Source organism: Pipistrellus hanaki (genome assembly GCF_964339955.1).
Source record: "Pipistrellus hanaki genome assembly, chromosome: 1".
Taxonomy (NCBI): domain Eukaryota; kingdom Metazoa; phylum Chordata; class Mammalia; order Chiroptera; family Vespertilionidae; genus Pipistrellus; species Pipistrellus hanaki.
In genome coordinates, this window is record NC_140503.1 from 153,367,199 (window position 1) to 153,384,548 (window position 17,350).

Genomic DNA, 17,350 nt, shown 5'->3' on the forward strand with positions numbered 1-17,350 from the left:
GAAATAACATCCAACAGAAATAGATGTTTGAGAACTCAGACACTAAATTTTCAGATGCATATTATAAACATGCTTATTATGTTTAAAGAGGATTTTTTTAATTGACAGAAAATTAGACTATAGGATGTGTCGCTGCAGAATTTAAAAAGAACTAAATAGAAATTTAAGAATTAGAAAAGATCATGATAAAAGTTAACAACTTAATGACTGAATTTATCAGCAGAATAGAAATAGCTGGAGAAAGAATTAGTAACCTGTTAGAGTTCAGAGTTAAAACCTTGGGTACAAGGGAATAAACAAATAGAAAATCCCAAAGAAAGAGTGAAGAGATAAGAAGCAGAAAGAGAAGCAGTCTGATAATTCAGGATATGGAGAGAAACATACACAAGGAAACATAGCTACCATGGTAATGACAATATTATATTTTTTATTCTGGACAGTGATTAGGTGGACTTTACTTATTAAACATTGATAAATGGTTTAATCTTTTTTTTCCCCTGTATGGCTGTTATATTGCAACTAGAGGCCTGGTGCATGGGATTTGTGCACTGCTCGGGGGGGGGGTGTGGCCTGCGGGGATCAGTCTGCTGTGGTAGCACTGCTCATTCTGGTCAGCTGAGTGGCTGTGGACCCGCCCTCTGAGTGGCTGCTCCCTAGTCCAGCATCTTCTGTGGAGCCAGAGCACTTGCCTCTCCAAGGGACCTGGTCAGGGCTGGGCCCAGGAACAATAGCACTGAGAGGTGGCAGCGTAGGCCCCAGTTCTGCAGCAGCCATGAACCCACCTTCCTGCCTCTGAGGTCAGCTCTGCGAGCCTGGGGACCCTATTGTGCGGCCTGCGGGCAGTGAAGGAGGAGCCTGGGGAGAGGAAGTGACAATTGCAGCCCCAGTTCACAGCAGGAGCAGCTGCTCATCCCACAGTGGTAGCACACTGACCACCAGGGGAAGCTCCTGCATTGAGTGTCTGCCCCCTGGTGGTCAGTGTTCATCATAGTGACTGGTTGACCAATCATTGTGGTCATTCTGCTATTTGGTTGCTGGGCTTTTATTATATAGGATATAAACAACAACAACAAAAAATGATCCTAACTGGATGAGGATAATGGAGGGCATTGAAGTCATGAAAATTTCTGCTCTACATGGCAGGGAACTGGAGCACTATGAAAGGGAAATAGCATAATTAGAAAGTAATTTTGAGAGCTGAGTACATAATGAATTGCAGCAGAATCAAGGACTAGGAGGTCTTTACAACCACACAGTTGACAGGAGATTATATTTGACATATTTTCAAAGTGTATGTAGATGGCTTTGTGTCTTCCATTATAGGGACAAAGAGAAAAAAGAAAATAATAAAAGAAAATAATAAAATTAATTTTCTGATAATTAATTTCAAAGGATAATAAGAAGAATGAATCTAAGCTGGTGAAAACCTGCCTGCTATTAAATGAAAACAAGTGGTATACTTCAATTTGGGTGACAAATTCTCTAAGCACAATCCTCAGCAACTGGAATAAATGAAGCTTTCACAGACTGCTTGTAGTTTATCAATCTAAGTGCATTAGCACGAGGATCCATAGACCTGCTTGTAGAAAAGAGTGTTTCAGTGGTTGATAATTTTCATATTATCATAGATTTATTCACATCACTTGTTGGGTTATTAGATAATAACTTCATAATTCAGAATTTGTACTCAGTCATTTAAAAAATCTCATGCTAATTGCTTAGTGATTTACAACACCATTTGCAACTTTCAGATTTTGTAGTTAGTTCTCATATTTTAATAACCGTGTAATACTAGAGGCCCAATGCACAAAATTCATGCATGGGTAGGGTCCGAAGAGGCTGCCAGCTGCCAACCAGGGTCATCCTTTATCCCATGCCACCCTCTGGTATTCGGTATTCAGCACACGTCATACCGAGCGATCAAATGCCTGGTCTCCTGGTCAAACTCTTGAGGGGACACTCTGCATATTAGACTTTTATATATAGAGATTACTTGTTAGTGAGAGATCTTGAAAAAAGCACCTGAAGTTTTTGATAGGTATAGGAGACAAACTGTAGTGCAAAAGATTTGCTGAGAGATGTTAAGAGGTTTTAACATGCATGGTTTCACAGAATGCCAGATAGCTAAAACCAGGAATGAATCACTGGAAATTCCTTACAATTCTATTCATACACACAACTCAAAAGACATTTAAAAAGAATGAGAATATTTCTGAATAGCCTATTTAAAAATTTCCCTCCCATAAAACATGTTCCTGAGTGACGCAAACAATAGTTGTCTTTATGCAGAGTATGTGAACTTATATTTTGCTTAGAGATGATACATTCCATTTCGATGCATGTGAATTAATAATCACCATTCCCTGAAAAAAACTTGTTACTTTTTATTTATTTATTTATTTATTTATTTATTTATTTTTTTTATTGAAGTCATCTCTTTATTATTTTCTGTTGTAACTGGAGGAACAGATGCTTTCTTTTATTTATTTATTTATTTATTTATTTTTTTAAATCAATCTTTATTGTTCATATTATTACAAAGGTTCCTCTTTTCTTCCCCCCTCCACCAGGTTCCCACCCCACCCTCTGCCCCCTCCCCATCCCCCATTGTCCTCATCCATAGGTGCACAGTTTATGTTCAGTCTCTTCCTCCCTCCCTTTCCCCGATAGTAAATCCCTTTTCAGATAGTAAATCTGTTACTTAGCATTTTCTCATATCAATAATACCTCCACATGCCCAATGATACACTTCACACAAAAGACATTTCCAAATAGGTCAACCAGCCTCATCCAGGCCCCACCCAAGGCACTCACAGATCAGCACCCCAGCGCTATACTAACTCAACACATCCAGATCTAAGCCTTCATCACTTGATTCAGCAGACCCTCAAGTTCCCGCAAAAGTTTCCAGCCATGTCTGAGAGGCAGCTGTGGGCAGGTACAGGCGAGGAGCGAGCTGTTTCGGGCCTGGCTGCTCCGGGCCTGGCCTCTGTTGCTCTGGTTCGTTCCACAACCAGCTGCTCCAGGTCTGGTCACTGCCGCTCCCGACCTAGTTGCTCTGGACTTGGCTGTTGCTGCTACAGGCCTGGCCGCACCCGACCCGGCTGCTCTGGGACCGGTTGCTCCGGTCCCGGCCGCTCCGGGCCTGGCCGCTCCCAGCCTGACAGCTGCTGCTCCGGGCCTGGCCGCTCCTAGCCTGGCAGCCGCTGCTCCGGGCCTGGCCGCACCAGACCCGGCTGCTCCGGGCCTGGCCGCTCCCAGCCTGGCAGCCGCTGCTCCTGGCCTGGCCGCACCAGACCCGGCTGCTCCGGGCCTGGCCGCTCCCAGCCTGGCAGCCGCTGCTCCGGGCCTGGCCGCACCAGACCCGGCTGCTCCGGGCCTGGCCGCTCCCAGCCTGGCAGCCGCTGCTCCGGGCCTGGCCGCACCAGACCCGGCTGCTCCGGGCCTGGCCGCTCCCAGCCTGGCAGCCGCTGCTCCGGGCCTGGCCGCACCAGACCCGGCTGCTCCGGGCCTGGCCGCTCCCAGCCTGGCAGTCGCTGCTCCGGGCCTGGCCGCACCAGACCCGGCTGCTCCGGGCCTGGCCGCTCCCAGCCTGGCAGCTGCTGCTCCGGATCTGGCCGCTCCCAGCCTGGCAGCCGCTGCTCCTGGCCTGGCCGCACCAGACCCAGCTGCTCCGGGCCTGGCCGCTCCCAGCCTGGCAGCCGCTGCTCCGGGCCTGGCCGCACCAGACCCGGCTGCTCTGGGCCTGGCCGCTCCCAGCCTGGCAGCCGCTGCTCCGGGCCTGGCCGCACCAGACCCGGCTGCTCCGGGCCTGGCTGCTCCCAGCCTGGCAGCTGCTGCTCCGGGCCTGGCCGCTCCCAGCCTGGCAGCCGCTGCTCCTGGCCTGGCCGCACCAGACCCGGCTGCTCCGGGCCTGGCCGCTCCCAGCCTGGCAGTCGCTGCTCCGGGCCTGGCCGCACCAGACCCGGCTGCTCCGGGCCTGGCCGCTCCCAGCCTGGCAGCTGTTGCTCTGGGCCTGGCCGCTCCCAGCCTGGCAGCCGCTGCTCCGGGCCTGGCCACACCAGACCCAGCTGCTCCGGACCTGGCTGCTCCCAGCCTGGCAGCTGCTGCTCCGGGCCTGGCCGCTCCCAGCCTGGCCACCGCTGCTCCGGGCCTGGCCGCACCCGACCCGGCTGCTCCGAGCCTGGCCGCTCCCAGCCTGGATGCTCCGTGCTTGGCTACTGCTGTTCTGGGCCTAGCTGCTCCCAACCCGGCTGCTCTGGGCCGGGCTTCTCCGGGCCCAGCCACTCCGTGTCTGGGTGTTCCTGGAATGGCCACCCTGGGCTTGGCCGCCTCTGCCTCAGGCCTGGCTGCCACTGCCCCAGGTCTGGCTGCTCCAGTGCTGGCCATTGATGCTCTTGTTCTGGCTGCTGCTGCTCTGGGGCCTGGCCACTGCTGCTCCGGGCCCAGCTGCCACTGCCTTGTGCCTGGCCACTCTAGGCCTGGTCGCCGCTGTTCCAACATTCTGTCCCTTTTTTCTCTTTTTTTTTTTCTTTTTTTAAAAAAAAACCAAAACGCATTTATGTTGCAATGTTGGCTGGTGCGTTGAGTTCTGACGTAGTCTTTGATTTTTCAAGATCTTCTTTGTATTCTTTCTTAAGTAATTTTACTATCATTTGCTCTCACTTGATTTCTTCACATTGAGAACTTCTTTGGTTTCTTCCTCCTTGTCCTGGGAGCTCAGCAGGTTGGCCTGTGGCACCCCTTTGTTCTCCGCGGGCTCCCGCGCTGCTCCAGTCTGTTGCCGGGGTCGGCGCCGCCCAGGAAGCAGCCCCCGGCCTTGGCTCCGTTGCCAGCGCTCAGCAGTCGAAGGCTCAGGGGCACCCCCCCCACTGGGGGCCCCGTCACCCGGCTCCTTGCTGGCGCCCGGCTGGCCGGTGTCCGGCAGTGGCTCCTGCTCCTCGTGGCGTTCCTCCAGTCTGGAGCTTTCTTTCTTCCTCCCACTAGGGGAGTCCAGGATCAGAGTCAACAGACTGTCCTCTGCGCACAGTGTGCGCGACTCCGGGGGCTCGGCCTTTCGCTGTGCTCCCAGGACTCCACCTCACAGCTCCGTCTCCCCCTGCCCGAGCCTGGGTCCCCAGGGACTGGCCCAGACCTGGAGTTCGTGGAGGTCTGGACTGAGGCTCAGAGCTGCCGCCAGAGGCTTTGTTTCTTCCGGCTAGGGTAATCCAGCATCAGAGTCAACATTCAGTCCTCTGCGCGCCATGTGCGCGCGACTCCGGGGGCCCCGCATTTCGCCGTCCCCCGGGATTGTCTCCCCCTGCCGGAGCCTGGGTCCCCAGGGTCTGGCACATAACTTGGGGCTCAGCGCTGCCGGTTCGGGGGTTCAGCCCAGGCTGGGGGTTCTATTTCCTTCCTGCTAGGGAACGCCAGGCAGCACCCAGCCCTCTCCTCCTCTCCGGCTGCGATCTCTCCGCGCGCGCGTGCGTGCGAGCGCGCAGCATGTCTCCGTACCTTAGGCTTTTTTTCAGCTCCTCTGATTTTCCTTCTGGTTTTCTCCCTCCTTCCTATTGTAGAGTTTTCAGTCAGTCGACTACCTGTAGCTCTGGGCAATGTCCACTCTACATTTTAGTTGTATTCCCTTGAAATTGTTGTGAGCTGCTGCGGCTAGGTGTATACCCGAGCAGCCATCTTGGATCCTCCTCAAAACTTGTTACTTTTTAAAGACCACATATAAATATTATAAATTCTACAAATTAAAAGAAGGTGAAAAGTATAAATTTTTTATTAAAAATAATAAAGGCAACAAGATAGAAAAACAATTAAAAATAATAAAGGCAACAAGATAGAAAAACAAATGAGAAAAATCTGGAGAGAAATAAAGGGTCAAGTTGTTGTAAAGGAAAAGAATATCTGAGTTGCATGGAGAGAAGAAAAGCAAGTCACAGGGATATGCAATGAACTACCATTTATAAACATAGAAATACCAGACTCTCAGCTTTCTGAATATGAATGTTGGATAATATTTTTTGTTTGTTTAGTCCAAGTCTTCATTACTTCGCTAAATTTAACACCTAAATGAGCCTTACGAGTGCATAGCCACATGTAAGAGTCAATCCTATTCCATAAGTATTGTAGACATGGAGTATTTTGTAAGGGCATATATCTCAAGAAAAACTATCAAGAATATGCTTTAAGATAGAGCGTATTATAGCTGTAAGAAGTGATTGACTGTACTAAATGTCAGAAGTCTACAAACTATTTAATTGAAGAACATGGCAACACTTGACTTCAGAATGATGATGTGAAATTTACAGACCCTCTGGTTTATGCAGTCATATTCCTGTTACAGTACTGTCAAGAACAATAATAAATGTCAGTGTTGGCTTATAAGACTTATTTTTTGTTAGGATATAAAAATGTTTAATTTAAACTAAAGCTAACTAAATATTAGAATATAATAAAAAGCCATATAAAATTAAACTTGAAATATTTAGGACTAGTGGTATTTCTATCCAAAATAATATTCCTTATAGAAAAGTAGCAGAACTTCAGATATTTATTAAGTCATTCAAAAGTGTTATTGTCAGGCACATACTAAGAATACGGGAGTGAACAAAGGAAAGAAAAAACAGACATCTCTATCATTCTAGACCAAGCATGTCAAACTCACAGCCCATGGGCTGAGTGCAGCCCATAACAAATATTTTTGAAGCCCAGCCACGATAACAGTATGTAAAAAAGATTTCAATAAAAATTTCATAACTTAATTTTTATAATATCCTGTTTTATATAACTAGAGGATTCTATGCTCCCTAGCAATCTGGACCTCTCAGGGGATGTCAGACTGCTGGTTTTGGACCAATCCCCACAGGCCAGGCTAAGGGACCCCACTGATGCATGGATTTGTGCACTGGGCCTCTATAGAGTATGCATATAAAAATCTTTGGTTAATTTTTTCCAACCCTTTCCCCTTCCCGCTTCCCTCTGAGATTCATCAATCTGTTTCATGTTTCCATGCCTATGCATTGAGCGTCTGCCCCTGGTGGTCAGTGTGTGTTATAGCTACTGGTTGAATGGTTAAATACTTGTTTCAACATTTGTTAGTTGTCATGAGTGAAGCATGAGGGAGGATGAAAATAAAAATTTATTTATAATTTTCATGAAAGTAAATGCAGTTACTCAGGGGTAAAGTATAGAAAGAGTCAGGATGAAATTCTGGAAAAGGAGACTCCAGTGAAGGAGGCAGAAGGAATAGAGGGCAGAAGAGAATCAGAGGAAGAAACTGTTGGAAGAAGATGCAAGAGAAAACAGGATTTCAAGAAGGAGTAACTATGCTTTACACTTGAAACTAATATAATACTGAATGTCAACTGAAAATTTAAAAATTATAAATTTATTTAAAAAGTAAGTTGTGGTGGATTCCAGTGCAGTGAGAAGTCCAGAGAGATAAGGCCTAAAGGAATCCATTTCATTTAAATGGGAGATCATGAAGACCTTTTGAAAAGCAGTTTCTTTGGCAAAGTGAAAATAGAAATCCATTGAAGCCAGTGGTTTGAAGACAAAAGATAAATAATGAAGGGAAGACAGAACTGAAATCTGAGACACTTGAATGAGAGAAAAAAAATAGTAGAATAAAAGAGATTCCGGGACAAAGAATGGTGTTTATTTTTTTCCCCCCAGAGCATTTTTTCAGGCTAAGAAGGGGGGAGTGGGGAGAAAAATAACAACAAAAATTTACAATATGCCTGTCATCATCCTTATCACTTTACATTCATCACCTCATTTAGTCTTGAAATACTCTGGTTTTATTTTTGTCATTTTACAAATGAGACAACTGAGATTCTGGGTTATAATAGATAATATGCCTAAGCTTACAAGGTAGTAAGAAAGGTTGAAATTTGAAACCAGTGTTATCTGATGCTAGCCATTAATTTAGATGGCCTTCCTCAGCATTCTGGGATGTGTGGAGGAGGTACAGAACTGCATGGTAAATAAAAGAGAAAGAGCTTGAGCCACAGTGTTTTAATACATTGTGATATCAAAATCAATCTCCCTCGTTCTCCACTCTATATTCTCAATCCCCATTCATTTCTAGAGTATTGCTATATTTATACTTCATTCTTCAGCTAAATCATACTTCAACTTTAGCTAGCATATTGATGGGATTGTTACCGGTGGGGTGCCCTTGTGTCCCTACCCGTTACTGGTGAAATTGGAGTTCTTGGGGTACCGCTGGAAAAAGAATTCCTGAGGCCCTCATGGGAGGACGGGATTTTGTGGAAAACTTTACTGATGATGTAAAATTAAGTGGGCTCCCTTCCAAGGTCCTATTCTCCTCAGTCATACCATGGAAAAAGTCCAATCTTGTCTTTAGCAGGTCTACGATTAAAGACACTGCCCAGAGTCTGAACTCCATATTAAAGCACATGTTCCAGTCCACCATCTGGCTGGCTTAGCTCTTGTGCCCAGCTTCAGTCTATTGGGTGTAGGGTCTGCACAGCCATGGGCCATGAAGCTGCTTAAGGACACCTTGCAGGCTAGAACACTGGGGAGTGCAGGTCATGGAGCAAGAGACAGTAAGAGAGCCAGGGGTAAGCAAAAGAGAGATAATTCTTTGTTTGGGAATTACAACCAAGAATTTAATCCGTTAACCCTTCAGGATTTTGTGTGCTTGAAGTGGCGTTACTCCCTCAGCCAACTACCTTTTTCCAGGGTTAGACTGATAGACAATCACCTTTCTTATGTCAACGCAACTTCGCCTGTCTTCTCCTTTGCTTTCTTCCTATAATTAATATTAATAAATACCTAATTTTGATGACAATGGGATCATAGTTTTTGGTATAAACATTACTTTAAAGTAAAAACATTTGAAATCTTATTTGAGTGTCCCTTATTTGATTGTAAGAGAGTCTCCTGAAGATACAGCTGCCATTAACCCTACTCCTAAAGGAGTTTTCTTGAAAAGCCCAAGAAAGAGACAGACTTCTCATTCCCATTATTACAAAACAAAAACGAAAACAAAACCACCACCACAACAATACATCCTTCCTTACTTTCTTATAAATGCCAAAATGACTCCCAGCACTACTGTTTTGTTGAGATGGTATGTAAACCTTTATCTCTGGGTAGTCAGCATGATATTCATTACTGGGTGACTTGTAAATAAACCTTGATTTTTCTCCTGTTCCTCTTTTTCCAGTTAATTCATAGCCTGCCCCCCCCCCCCCCCCCCCCCGCCACACTCAACCAAACCTAAGAAGGTAAAAAATAGTTCTCTCCCCAAAGTCTCAAGCAAAGTCTCAAGCATTTTTCTTGAACAAAGATACTCTCTTTTCTAAAAGGAGATCTGGAGAGAACAGGCACACAATTTTTTTCACTAACCCCACTCCATACCCTTTGTGGAAAGTACACAATTTTTGCTTCTGGCTTGCTTGATCTAAGGTTTTAAGAATAAGGTGACAGGCTTTCTATTTCTAGTGAGCTGAATGCTTTCTGAAGGATATACTTTTTTCTTTTGATTTTATTAGGAAGCACAGTAGGAAACTTAAAAAGAAAAGATCTCCTGCATAGAAGGCAGAGATATAAGAGTAGAAAGCAGAGAGGTGGCGATTTTAAAAGCAAGAAACAAATCTGTGGGGATTTACAGATGGTAGAGTGTTCTAAACTTAAAGGCACAAAGACAATATTCTGTGTTTCAAAAATTAAGAAGTGTATAAAAATTACCAGAAGTGTCATTAAAATTAATAAAGTACATAAAAATGACTTCTGTGCCAGTCTTATCAGGGCCGTGGATGTGTACTACAGTGTTTAATTGATTATAGGGGCACATATTAAGGAGTTAGAGAAAGGTTCACACAATTTACTAGAAAATATAATGATAACCTGAAACATTTTTCCCCCATTGCTATATTTTATTGCATAATAAATTGAAATGCTTAGTCTAAAACAAGCCCTGTTATTTACCCCATTGAGATCCTTCATAAAATGGTACAAATGTCACTTAGGAGTGGCAAAAAAATAAGCAATGGCCCTATTCATTCTTGCATTCCTCAGCAAATACTCTAGGAGTGTTCTCAAATGGAACATCACCTTACATTGAAATGCTTCTAGGTTCTTGGGGCTGATGACTAAAGGTCATTCTTAAAATTTTGAAAGGACTCCTAAAACAAAGGTGAGATATTTTTCCAACTCTTTGTTCTTGATGGGTGATCCGTTTTTATTTTCATTGACTTAAAAAATAAAAATAAAATAAAAAAGACCTTGTTTTCAAATGCTAACCGGTTGCTTCTTTATTCCCAAGTAGTCTTCAGACCATTCAGCCTCAATGCTTCATTTTCTTGAGTGCTTTATTGACCAAGGTCTTGGAGATTACATTTGGCTCAGAACATAGCAGCTTGTTATTTCTAATTGAACTGCAGAGTACATTACACTATGTAAGAATCGATGGAAAAGTCAGCCTGAACATTTCATTTTCCCACTTCAAAAATCTTGCCACTAGCGAAGGTGAAAAGTAAAAAAGAAAAGAGAAAAATTTCTTCACATTTAACACACAAAAAATAAACCCCCAAAACGTGAAGTTCATTTTCTCATGCTAACTTCATCCAGAAAACCTGAAATTCTTCGCTAAAAGATTTTAAGCATGCAAGAATCACAAAATCATTTTCCAGCAAGATGACCTCTTCTGTTTTCAGGTTAAACTAATTGGCACACAATTTGCATGGAGATGCTGTGAAATGACACCTAAACCCTCAACCTCTTTGAATTTCTACTGATCATTAAAAACCCAAGGAGGGAATATTCTGAAAGAGTATGCTTTTACTTCCTTTCCTGGATCAACTTTCCCATTTCAGAGACCTCCGTGCAGAATGGTGGTTCTCTCCTACACTGCCTCTGACTTCCTCGTAGGGAGCTGAATTTTAATAGCTGTTCATGTTCTAGAAACTGGAAGATGAGCAAACTGGGGTTTTTTTTTCAGGTATCTCTTCTCATTTCAAGCTTCCCTACAGTTCCATTGAATGCTGTGGATGGTGAGTTGATAAATTGCCCCCTACTGGTCAAAACCTGTGACTGTGCCTTTGGAAGAATCCAAATCCTCATTGGTAAGGCTGCCATCTGACTCCATGGCTCCTGGAGAGAGACTGGGAAAGCATACAAGGCTTTCTCAAAATTGATTCCTTTGTAAACTGAAATCTAATTATTATATTTCAAACATTGTTTTTGCCTATTGATTGGGGAGATTTCCAAGACAACTACTGTGACTTTCTCTTTCTTGTTCTTTTTTGCCTTTGTTTGCCCAATGCTAATGTATGTTAGCTATAGAACAGCAAGACATCAACATGTTCTTGGTGGTCAGGAGTGGCAGATGGATATGCATCTTCCTAATGAAAGCTGGATCTTTTGAGAGGTCGGGGTAATGTTTAAGACTGAAACAGTAAAATTGTGGAAGTATCCTACTTTATATAAGTTTGCTCACCTAAATATACCTTAATTACTACTACATAATTCAAAATAAATATGTTTTTCATATAGCCATTTAAATAATTGGTACAATAAGAGACCCCCAAATGAAACCTTCTCTAGTCTCTGCTTCCCAGTGAGCTCTGGGAAGTGATCAGCTTCCTGTCACTCTTTTTCTGGCTTTGCAGTTTCTCTGTCTGTCTGTATAATCTAGTAGTCAGCCACGAACCCTAAGCAAATTTCTGTAAGTATATTCCCAGGTAGCTCCCTCTTTTCCAGAACATATACCAAAAATGCAAGCCACCTCAGCCTTCCCAAAATATGATATATATAATTTCTCAACTCCGTAAGGTTGACAAACTGTTGTGGACCCATATTCCTGTACCTGCAGTATGGAAATTACTAGCAACAAGAAATCTCAGGTGATTGTTGGGATCATTTCGTTGTTTCCAACTACTTAGGAACCAAAGTCTTTTTTTTTTTTTTTTTTTTTACCTGCTGACCCATATCTGAAAGGGTATCTCCCCACCTGCCCCCATATTTTGCTTGGTTTTCTACTGATAGTTGTTTATTGCAGAAATTTGATCCAGTCCTTGTTATTCTCTCTGGCTGGCAGGGAATCAGACAAAAAAGGATACAATGCTTATTTTTATCACACAAGTAACTTGAAGAAGATATTGTACTGATTCCAGGACTCAGACATCTCAGAGAATGTAAATAATAATAATCTTGAGGGCTCCACAAAGATTGGAAATACTAAAACACCAAGAATAAGATAATAGTGAGTGTGCCCTAAATATTAGCTGGTAACATATCTATAAGTTTTAATGGTTATTAATCTATATATATTAAGCTACCATTGTGACTGAATGACCAGAATGACTAGAATGACTGGAATGACTGGAATGACCAGAACAACTGGAATGAAGGTCAATGGGTTGCTATGACACACACTGACCACCAGGGGGAAGACGCTCAATGCAGGAGCTGCCCACTGGTGATCAATGCACTTCCACATTGGGAGTGCTGCTCAACTGACAGACCCGTCCCAGTGGCCGACTAGCCAGGCATTGGCCACTTACTCCCTCAGTGGTCCTGCAGGTCCAATCTCTAGAGAACAGGTCAGACACCAATGGATCAGCACTGCCAGCACAATCCAATAGCACACAGGCCTTAGGAAGTCGGCCTTGGGCAACATAGCCACTTCCCCTCCCTAGATGCTTTGCAAGGAAGAAAAGATATAAAAGCGACCTCCAGTGGCTCCCAACAACGCAAAAATGTCAGCAGGATGCATCCGGATCCTGAACCAGCAGTGGTATCCCCCTCCCCACTCAGAGGGCTAATTGCATCCCATGCTCCTCACCTCGGCACAAATTTTGCACCAGGCCTCTAGTTTACTAATATTTTCCTTTGTAACTCTAAAAAGTAAAATCCATATCAGAAGCATCTCTCTTGTTTTTATATTTATACTTATGTTCATTAATGAGGAATTGCAGAACTGATTTTGTGGTGTAACTATGCTAGAACTACAGCATTAACAAAAGATGACTTAAAACTTTAAGGTCACCTTAATATTTGGGTTCCTTTCATGTGCAGTGGCATAATGTTCTACTGAAATTAAAATATAATATAGTTCAGATAATGTGTTGGAATATTGCAGCAGTTATGAAAATCAGTCTAGACCTACTTATTTCTACATCTTTGAATTTCCAAATAACTGTCAATATCTTCTGAAACTTCTAGAGACAAGTGGTAGACCTATTTTATCTTTCAGGAGAAAATATAAAACACATCTCTGAAATATTTATTCATTGTTTAGTCTAAGAATTCAGATTTTAGCTTTGAAAAGGAAAAAAGTTGGGTCATGCAAATTTACATCAGTGCAATAGTGATATTCACAGGTGTCCTTGATATCTCTCATCTTAAGAATTGGTGTGATGAGAAACTGTAAGAAATTGTCAAGCCATTGTCATACACCTATTCTCGTGATGATTTCATTTAGTTAGCACTGATGAACACATATCCCTGTTTTGCTATAAATTACATTGTCTGCACAGACCAATCATCCTCAAGTGTCTGTTTATAAAAATCAAATTGTTTCCATTTTTTCTCATGTGAGATGGTATGTGAGAAAACATCAACAACAACTGGTTTGTTGTTGCTTCAACGAAATTATGTACACAGCACAGAGCTATGTCTATTGATTGCATTGTTTCCATAAGAAAAATAAGAACTATATCATCTAAACTTTAGGCTAGATCAAAATTGTTGCAATGGTATTTTGAACTTTTTGATGCATATTATCTAAATTGGGTAATGCTAACCTCATTTTCACAAATTTCTAATTGAATTATCTCTAAAGGGGCCTTTAAAAAGAACATAATAAACACTGGCTACTGAATTTTTGGCATTTCAATTTCATTAACTTCGGGTGATAACTCCAATTTACTTTTAGGATGCTTTATATTCTTGATATCTGCATATTGTTTGCATATACTCTTTACATTGTAGCATATTCATTTTCTTTGATCTATGCCTTCATAGTCTAGTCATCATTCAAAACTAAATTGTCATCCTATAAGCCTCTCCTCCTACCCTCCCTTCCCATGAAGAATGAGATGCTTGCTGTTATGTTCTCCCTTATTACTTTGTGCCTAAAAAGAATTAACATCCGTATATAGCACTTCCTTTGTGCTAAACTCTTTAAGTTAGAAGCCCTTTGTTTGGGGAATGTTTTAGTTCCTTTCATTTTTATAAAAGCTCTATGAGTTAGATAATATCATTTCCATTTTACAGATGAAGAAACAAGATGATAGAGAGTTTAAAGAAAGTCTAAACTCACAGGTAGGAGATGTAGGAATTTGAATATATTCTGGGTCCAGATTCTTCTTCTTCCTTTTTTAAAAAAATCTTTATTGTAGAAAGTATTACATATGTCTCCCTATTCCCCCATAGACCCCTTCTGGCCTACCCCCAACCATCTCCCCCAGTGTTTCACCACCATATTGTCTGTGTCCATGGATTATGTATATGATCTCTTCCCACCCACCAACACCATCCAGCCCTGCCTTCCCTCTGAGATTCCACAGTTTATTCCATGCTTCTATGTCTCTGTTTATTTTGTTCATTACATTCCAAGATGAGTGAGATCATGTGACACTTATCTTTCTCTGACTGGCTCATTTTTGCTTAGCATAATATTCTCCAGGTTCATCAATGTTGTCTCAAAGGGTAAGAGATCCTTCTTTTTTACTGCTACATAATATTCCATGGCGTATGATTAAATGTATCATAGCTTTTTTATCCACTCATCTATTGATGTGCACTTGGGCTGTTTCTAGATCTCAGCTACTGTGAATTGCCCTTCTATGAATATAGGGGTTCATACATTCTTTCTGATAGGTATTTCTGATTTCTTAGGATATAGTCCTAGAAGTGGGATCACTGGGTCAAATAGGAATTCCACTTTTAGTTTTTTGAGGAAACTCCATACTGTTTTCCACAATGGCTGCACCAGTCTGCATTCCCACCACCAGTATACTAGAGTTCCTTTTACTCCACATCCTCGCCAGCACTTGTCATTTGTTGATCTGTTAATAGTAGCCATGCTGACAGGTGTGAGGTGATATCTCATTGTTTTAATTTGCATTTCTCTGATGATCAGTGACTTTGAGCATTTTTTGTATGTCTCTTGGCCATCTGTATGTTTACTTTGGAGAAGTACCTATTTAGGTCCTTCTCCCATTTTTTAATTGGATTGTTTGTTTTCCTTTTATTAAGTTGTATAAGTTACTTGTATATTTGGATATTAACGTTTATCAGATGTATCATTGCCAGATATGTTTCCCCATACTCTGGGCTCCCTTTTCATTTTGTTGGTTGTAATTTTGTTGTTTTGCTGTTTAGAAGCTTTTTATTTTGATGTAATCCCATTTGTCTATTTTCTCCTTAATTTCCTTTGCCCTACAGTGGTCGGCAAACTGCAGCTCGTGAGCTGTGGTTTGCTGCTCTGTTGACTAATTAGTTTGCCGACCAATGGAATAGGGGCTTAATCACAAGGAACAACAATAGCCTGTAATTATTGGAATCAAGAGTCTAGGTTAGTGGTCGGCAAACTCATTAGTCAACAGAGCCACAGTTTGTCGACCACTGCCCTAGGAGATGTATCTGTAAGTATATTGCTATGAGAGATGTCTGAGATTTTGCCGCTTATGGTTTCTTCTAGGATTTTTATGGTTTCCCAACTTACATTTAAGTTTGTTATCCATTTTGAGTTGATTATTGTGTATGGTATAAGTTAGTGTCTAGTTTCATTTTTTTGTACTTATCTGTCCAATTTTTCCAACACCATTTATTGAAGAGACTGTCTTGATTCCATTTGTCAGATATTAATTGACCATAATGGGTTCGGTTGATTTATGGGGCTTCTGTTCTGCTTCATTATATGCCTGTTCTGTGCCAGTACCAGGCTGTATTGGTTACAGTGGCTTTGTAGTATAATTTGATATCTGGTATTGTGATCCTCTAACTTTTTAATTCTTTCCATTGGATATTTGGGGTCTTTTTAGTTCCATATAAATTGTTAGAATAGTTGTTCCAGATGTATGAAATATGCCCTTGGTATTTCAATAGAGATTGCATTGAATCTATACATTGCTTTGGGTAGTATGGCATTTTAATGGTGTTGAGTCTATCAATCCATGAACATTGTATATTCTTCCACTTGTTTATATCTCTATCTCTTTTCTCCATATCATGTAGCTTTTCAAGTATGAGTCTTTTACCTCCTTGGTTAAGTTTATTCCTAGGTGTCTTAATTTTTTTGTTGCTATGGTAAATGGGATTGTTTGTTTAGTTTCTCTTTCTGAGAATTCCTTATTTGTGTATAAAAATGACATCAATTTCTGGGTGTTAATTTTGTATCCTGCTACATTGCCAAATTCCTTTACTAAATCTAGTAGTTTTTTCTTATGGAGTCTAGGGTTTTCTATATACAATATCATGTCACCTGTGAATAATGGTAGTTTTACTTTCTCCTTTCTAATTTGGATGCTTTTTATTCCTTCTTTTCTGATTGCTGTGGCTAGGACTTCTAATACTATGTTGAATAAGAGTGGTGAAAGCAGCCCTAGCCAGTCTGGCTTAGTGGATAGAGCATTGTCCTATAGACCAAAGTGTCCTGGGTTCAATTCCTGTCAAGGACACATTCGTTCCTCAGTTGCAGGCTCTTGTCAGGCCCAGGCCCTGGTCAGGGCTGATGAAGGAGGCTACTAATCAATGTGTTTCTCTCACATGGATGTTTCTGTCTTTCCCTCTCTCTTCTAGTCTCTAAAAATGAATGGAAAAATAACTTCGGGTGCAGATTAACAACAACAAGAAGAAAGGACTGGTGAAAGCAGACATCCTTATGTTGTTCCTGTTTTAGGGAAAATGGTCTTAGTTTCAAGTATGATGTTTGCTCTAGGTTTTTCATTTGTGGCTTTTATTAAGTTGATGCATGCTCCCTCTATTACCACTTTGCTGATAATGTTTATCAAAAATGAGTATTGCATTTTGTCGAATTCTTTTTCTTTGTCTATTGATATGATCATGTGATTTTTTTCTTTCAGTTTGTTTATGCGATGTATCACATTTATTGATTTGAAAATATCGTACTAACCTTGTATCCCTGGAATAAATCTCACTTGGTCATGGTCTATCATCTTTTTAATATATTGCTAGATCTGATTTGCTAATATTTTGTTGAGGATTTTAGCATCTATGTTCATCAGGGATATTGGCCTGTAATTCTCTTCCTTGTAATGTCTTTTTCTGGTTTTGGAGTTAGGATAATGCTGGCCTCATCTGAAGTAAGTTCTGTGTCCTATAGATTAAGATAGGTGAGAAAAGGAGATCTCCCAAATTCTTGGCC

At 41.9% G+C, this 17,350-nt stretch overlaps 1 protein-coding gene across 1 annotated transcript in view; it reads right to left on the minus strand.

The window, feature by feature from the left end:
* GRID2 (glutamate ionotropic receptor delta type subunit 2) overlaps nt 1-17,350 on the minus strand; it is a 1,250,164-nt gene that overhangs the window by 320,378 nt on the left and 912,436 nt on the right. The window lies entirely within an intron of this gene.